Source organism: Piliocolobus tephrosceles, chromosome 10 (genome assembly GCF_002776525.5).
Source record: "Piliocolobus tephrosceles isolate RC106 chromosome 10, ASM277652v3, whole genome shotgun sequence".
Classification (NCBI taxonomy): Eukaryota; Metazoa; Chordata; class Mammalia; order Primates; family Cercopithecidae; genus Piliocolobus; species Piliocolobus tephrosceles.
In genome coordinates, this window is record NC_045443.1 from 9,009,685 (window position 1) to 9,017,092 (window position 7,408).

A 7,408-nucleotide genomic window follows, 5' to 3' on the forward strand; every position below is an offset into this window, starting at 1 on the left:
CCAGTGACAAAAAACACAAGATGATCTCAATAGATGCAGAAAAGGCCTTCGATAAGATTCAACACTGCTTCATGCTAAAAAGTCTCAATAAACTAGGTATTGATGGAATGTATCTCAAAATGATAAGAGCTATTTATGACAAGCCCACTGCCAATATCATACTGAATGGGCAAAAACTGGAAACATTCTCTTTGAAAACCAGCACAAGACAAGGATGCCCTCTCTCATTACTCCTATTCAACATAGTATTGAAAGTTCTGGCAGGGAAATCAGGCAAGAGAAAGAAATAAAGAGTATCCAAATAGGAAGAGAGAAAGTCAAATTGTCTCTGTTTGCAGATGACATGATTGTATATTTAGAAAACACTATCGTCTCAGCCCAAAAACTCCTTAAGCTTATAAGCAACCTCAGCAAAGTCTCAGGATACAAAATCAATGTGCAAAAATCACAAGCACTCCTACACACCGATAACAGACAAGCAGAGAGCCAAATCATGAATGAACTCCCATTCACAATTGCTACAAAGAAAATAAAATACCTAGGAATACAACTTACAGAGGAGACGAGAGACCTCTTCAAGGAGAATTACAAACCATTGCTGAAGGAACTAAGAGAGGGCACACACAAATGGAAAAACATTCCATGCTCATAGATAGGAAGAATCAATATCATGAAAATGGCCATACTGCCCAAAGTAATTTATAGATTCAATGCTATTCCCATCAAGTCACCATTGACTTTCTTCAGAGAATTAGAAAAAACTACTTTAAATTTCACGTGGAACCAAAGAAGAGCCTGTATAGCCAAGACAATCCTAAGCAAAAAGAACAAAGCTGGAGGCATCACACTACCTGACTTCAAACTATACTACAAGGCTACAGGAACCAAAATAGCATGGTACTGCTAAGTAAACAGCTATATATACTAATGGAACAGAACAGAGGCCTCAGAAATAACACCATACATCTACAACCATCTGATCTTTGACAAACCTGACAAAAACAAGCAATGGGGAAAGGATTCCCTACTTAATAAATGGTGCTGGGAAAATTGGCTTGCCATATGCAGAAAACAGAATCTGGACCCCTTCCATACACCTTATACAAAAATTAACTCAAGATGGATTCGACACTTAAATGTAAGACCTAAAACCATAAAAACCCTAGAAGAAAACCTAGGCAATACCATCGAGGACATAGGCATGGGCAAAGACTTCATGACTAAAACACCAAAAACAATTGCAGGAAAAGCCAAAATTGACAAATGGGATCTGGTTAAGCTGAAGATCTCCTGCACAGCAGAAGAAACTATCATCAGAGTAAACAGGCAACCTACAGAATGGGAGAAAATTTTTGGAATCCATCCATCTGACAAAGGTCTAATATCCAGAATCTACAAAGAACTTAAGAAAAAAGCAAACAACCCCATTAAAAAGTGGGAAAGGATATGGAGAGACATTTCTCAAAAGAAGACATTTATGCGGCCAACAAATGTGAAAAAAAGCTCATCACTGGTCATTAGAGAAATGTAAATCAAAATGCAATGAGATGGTATCTCATTGTGGGACCATCCACACTCAGAGATGAGAAAGAACCAAAGCAAGAAATCCAATAACTCAAAAGGCCAGAATGTCTCCAGGTAACTGCCCCAGTTATCCAACAATAGTTCTTAACCAGGCTGAGCTGGCTGAAATGACAGAAATGGAATTCAGAATATGGATACGAATGAAGATCATTAAGATTCAAGAGGATAATAAAACCCAATCTGAGGAAACTAAAAATCACAGTAAAGTGATATAGGAGCTAAAGGATGAAATAGCCAGTGTAAAAAAGAATTTAACAGCTCTGACAGAGCTGAATAACACAATACAAGAATTTCGCAATGCAATCACAAGAATTAAAAACAGAGTAAACCAAGCTGAGTAAATAATCTCAGAAGTTGAAGACTGGTTCTCTGAAATAAGACAGTCAGACAAAAATAAAAAGAAATGAACAAAACCTCTGAGGAGTATGGGATTCCATATAAAGAGGCCAAATCTATGAATTATTAGCATCCTTGAAAGGGAGGGGGAGAAAGCAAACAACTTGGAAAACATATTCCAGTATATCATCTATGAAAACTTCCCCAACCTTGCTAGAGAGGTCAACAGTCAAATTCAGGAAATACAGGGAACTCCTGCAAGATTCTACACAAAAAGATTATCCCCCAAGACATATAATCATCAGATTTTCCAAGGTAGAAATGAAAGAAATAATGTTAAAGTCAGTTCAAGAGAAAGGGCAGGTCACCTTCAAGGAAATCCCATCAAGCTAACAGCAAACTTCTCAGCTGAAACTTTATGGCTAGAAGAGACTGGGGGCCTATATTCAACATTCTTAAAGAAAAAAATCTTCAACCAAGAATTTCTTATCTGACCAAACCAAGCTTCCTAAGTGAAGGGGAAATAAGATTCTTTTCTGATACAAATCTTGAGGGAGTTTGTTGTCACCAGATTTCCTTACAAGAAAATTTGAAGGGAGCACTAAATATAGAAATTTGTTTTAACTACCAGCTAAAACAAAAACACACATAAACACACAGACCAGTGTCACTATAAAACAAGCAAACATAACCAGCTAACACACATATCAATACTAACCTTGAATGTAAATGGGCTAAGTATCCCCACTTAAAAGGCAAAGGAGTGGCAAGATGGATAAAAAAACAAGACTCAATGGCATGCTGTCTTTAAAAGACCCATCTCACATGTAATGACACTCACAGGCTCAAAATAAAGGGATATAGGAAAGTCTACCAAGCAAATGAAAAACAGAAAAAACCAGGGGTTTCAATCCTAATTTCAGAGAAAACAGACTTTAAACCAACAAAGATCAAAAAAAGACAAAGGACATTACCTAATGGAAAAGGTTCAATTAGACAAGAAGTCCTAACTATCCTGAGTATATACGCACCCAAAAAAGGAGCATCCAGATTTATAAAACAAGTTTAGAGACCTACAAAGAGACATAGACTCTCAAACAATAATAGTGGGAGACTCCAACACTTCACTGACACTATTAGATCATTGAGGCAGAAAATTAACAAAGAGATTCAGGACCTGAACTGAACAGTGGACCAAGTGGATCTGATAGACCTTAACAGAACTCTCCACCCCAAACAACAGAATATACATTCTTCTCATTATCACATGGCACATACTTTAGAGTCAACCACATAATTAAACATAAAACCATCCTCAGCAAATGCAAAAGAATGAAAACCATACTAAGCACACTCTCAGACAATAGCACAATAAAAAATAGAAGTCAAATGTCAAATCTATAAAAATTGCTCAAAACCATGCAATTACATGGAAACTAAACAACATGCTCTTGAATGACTTTTGGGTAAATAATGAAATTAAGGCAGAAGTAAAAAAGTTCTTTGAATATAATGAGAAAGAAGTTACAACATAGCAGAATTTCTGGGACACAGCTAAGGCAGCATTAAGAAGGAAATTCATAACACTAAATACCCACATCAAAAGTTAGATCTCAAATTAACCACCCTAACATCACAACTGAACGAATTAGAGAAACAAGAAGAAACCAGCCCCAAAGCTAGAAGAAGACAACAAATGACCAAAATTGGAGCTGAATTGAAGGAAATCAAGACACCAAAAGCCACTGAAAAGACCAATGTGTCCAAGAGTTGTTTTTTGAAAAAATTAATACGATAGACCACTTGCTAGAATAATAGAGAAGACCCAAATAAACACAAGTATAAATGATGAATAGAATGTTACCACTGATCCCCCAGAAATAAAAACAACCACCAAAACTACCACGAACACCTCTATGCACACAAACTAGGAAACCTAGAAGAGATGGATAAACACCTGGACAGATACACCCTTCCAAGACTACCAGGAAGAGACCAATAGCAAGCTCTGAAATTGAATCTGTAACAAATAGCCTACCAATTAATAAAAGCCCAGGACCTGGTAGATTCATAGCCAAATTCTACCAGTTCTACAAGGAAGAGCTGTTGCCATTCCTATACAAGCTATTCCAAAAAAATAGAAGAGGGGGGACTCCTCCCTAAGTTATTCTGTGAGGCTAGCATCATCTTGATACCAAACCTGGTAGAGACACAACAAAAAAAGAAAACTTCAGACTGGCCATGGTGGCTCATGCCTGTAATCCCAGCACTTTGGGAGGCCGAGGCAGGTGGATCACAAGGTTAGGAGATTGAGACCATCCTGTGGGTCAACACGGTGAAACCCTGTATCTACTAAAATACAAAATATTAACTGGGCATGGTGGTGTGCACCTGTAGCCCTAGTTACTCAGGAGGCTGAGGCAGGGGAATCGCTTGAACCTGGGAGGCAGAAGTTGCAGTGAGCCAAATGGTGCTACTGCACTCCAACCTGGCAACAGAGCAAGACTCCATCAAAAAAACAAACAAACAAACAAACAACCAAAAAAACTTCAGGCCAATATCCTTGATGAGCATCAGTGCAAAAATCTTCAATGAAACACTTGCAAAAAAATTCAGCAGCACATCAAAAAGCTAATTCACCATGATTGAGCAGGCTTCATCCCCAGGATGCAAGGCTGGTTCATCATATGCAAATAAATGTGATTCATCACATAAACAGAACTAAAGACAAAAGCCAAATTATTATTTTAATAGATATAGAAAAGACTTTCAATAAATTCAAAACCCCTGCATTTTAAAACTCTTAACAAACTAGGTATTGAAGTAACACACCTCAAAATAATGAGAGCTGTCTATGACAGACACACCATCAACATCATACTGAATGGGCAAAAGCTGAAAGCATTTCCCTTGAAAATCAGTTCAAGGCAAGAATGACCTCTCTCACCCCTCCTATTCAACATGGTATTACAAGTCCTAGCTAGAGCAATCGGGCAAGAGAAAGAAATAAAGGACATCCAAATAGGAAGAGAGGAAGTCAAACTCTCTCTCTTTGCAGGTAACATAATTTTATATCTAGAAAACCCCATAGTTTCACCCCAAAATCTTCTTCAGCTGATAAACAACTTCAGTAAAGTTTCAGGATACAAAATTGACATACAAAAATTACTAACATTCCTGTACATGAAAAACAGTCAATCTGAGAGCCAAATCAGAAAGCAATCCTGTTCACAATTGCCACAGAATGAATAAAATACCTAGGAATAAAGCTAACCAGGGAGTTTAAGGATGTCTACAACGAGAATTACAAAACACTGCTCAAAGTAATCGGAGAAGACACAAACAAATGGGAAAACATCCCATGATCATGGATAGGAAGAATCATTATTGTTAAAATGGCCATACTACCCAAAGCAATTTACAAATTCAGTGCCATGTCTATCAGACTACCAAGATATTTCTTCACAGAACTAGATAAATAAAACTATTTTAAAATTCATATGGAACCCAAAAAGAGTCTCAGTGGCTAAGGTAATCCTAAGCAAAAGGAACAAAGCTAGAAGCATCACATTATCTGACTTAAAACTATAATAGAGAGCTATAGTAACCAAAACAACTTGGCACTGGCACAAAAACAGGCACATAAACCAATGGAACAGAATAGAGAGCCCAGAAATAAGACTGCACACTCATGATCATCTGATCTTCAAAAAAGCTGGCAAAAACAAGAATGGGAAAAAGACTACCTATTCAATAAATGTGCTTGGATAACTGTCTAGCTTTATGCAGAATAATGAAGCTGAACCCCTTCCCTACAATATAGACAAAAGTTAACTCAAAATGGATTAAAGACTTAAATGTAAAACCCAAAACCATAAAAACCCTGAAAGGTAACCTAGGCAATACCATCCTGGACATGGGAATGAGCAAAGATTTCATGACAAAGACACTAAAAGCAATTGCAACAAAAGCAAAAATTGACAAGTGAGATCTAATAAAACTTAAGAGTTTCTTAAGCTATCAACAGAGTCAACAGTCGACCTACAGAATGGGAGAAAATATTTGCAAACTATGCATCTGATAAGGGTTTGATAACCAGAATATATAAGGAACATAAATAAATTTACAAGAGAAAAACAAACTCCATTAAAAAGTGGGCAAAGAACATGAACAGACGCCTTCCAAAAGAAGACATACATGCAGCCAATATGCATATGAAGAAAAGCTCAATGTCACAAATCATTACAGAAATGCAATCAAAGGCACAATGAGATACCACTTTACACTAGTAAAAATGACTATACAAAGATAAAAAAACAAAAAAACAAAAAAAAACAAAAAAAAGGCTGGCAAGGTTGTGGAGAAAAGGGAACACTTATACACCATTGATGAGTGTAAATTAGTTCAACCTTTATGGAAAGCAGTATGGTGATTCCTCAGAAAGCTAAAAGAGGAACTACCATTTGACCCAGCCATCCCATTACTGGGTATATATCCAGAGGAATATAAATCATTTCACCTTAATGATACATGTATGTGAATGTTCACCACAGCACTATTTATGATAGCAAAGACAAGGAATCAACCTAAATGCCCATCAGTGACAGACTGGATGAAGAAAATGTGGTACATATACATCCGGGAATACTATGCAGCCATAAAAAAGAACAAGATTATATATTCAGTGGGAATGTGGATGGAGATAAAGGCTATTATCCTCAGAAAACTAACAGGAACAGAAAACCAAATACTGCATGGTCTCACTTATAAGTACAAGTTAAATGATGAGAACTTATGAACACAAGGAAGGAAACAACAGACACTGGGGTCTACTTGAGAGTGGAGAGTGGTAGGAGGAGGGAGAGGAGCAGAAAAGATAACTATTGGGTACCGGGCTTAATACTTGGGTGATGAAATAATTTGTAAATAAACCCTCACGACATGAGTTTACTTATGTAATAAACCCTCACATGTATTCTAAACCTAAAATTAAAAGATGAAAAAAAGACTGCCAAAAGGCTACTAGAACTGATGAATGATCTTAGTAAGGTTTCAGGATAGAGACCTTTGTTATCAATAAAATCAATGTACCAGAAGCATAGCATTCCCATACACTAATAATGTCCAGGCTGAGAGTAAAATATGAAACACAATCCCATTTATGTAAGCCACAAAGAAAATGAAATACATAGGAATACAGCCTACCAAGGAGGTGAAAGATCTCTACAAGGAGAACTACACAATTCTACTGAAAGAAATCAAAGATAACATAAATTGATGGAAAAACTTTCCAAGCTCATGTATTGGAAAGATCAATATTGTTAAAATGGCCATATTGCTTAAGGCAATTTACAGATTCAGTGCAATTCCTGTCAAACTACCAACGCCATTCTTCACAGAATTAGAAAAAACTATTCTAAAATTCATATGGAACCATAAAAGAGCCTGAATAGCTAAAGCAATTTTAAGCAAAAAGAAGAAAGCTGGA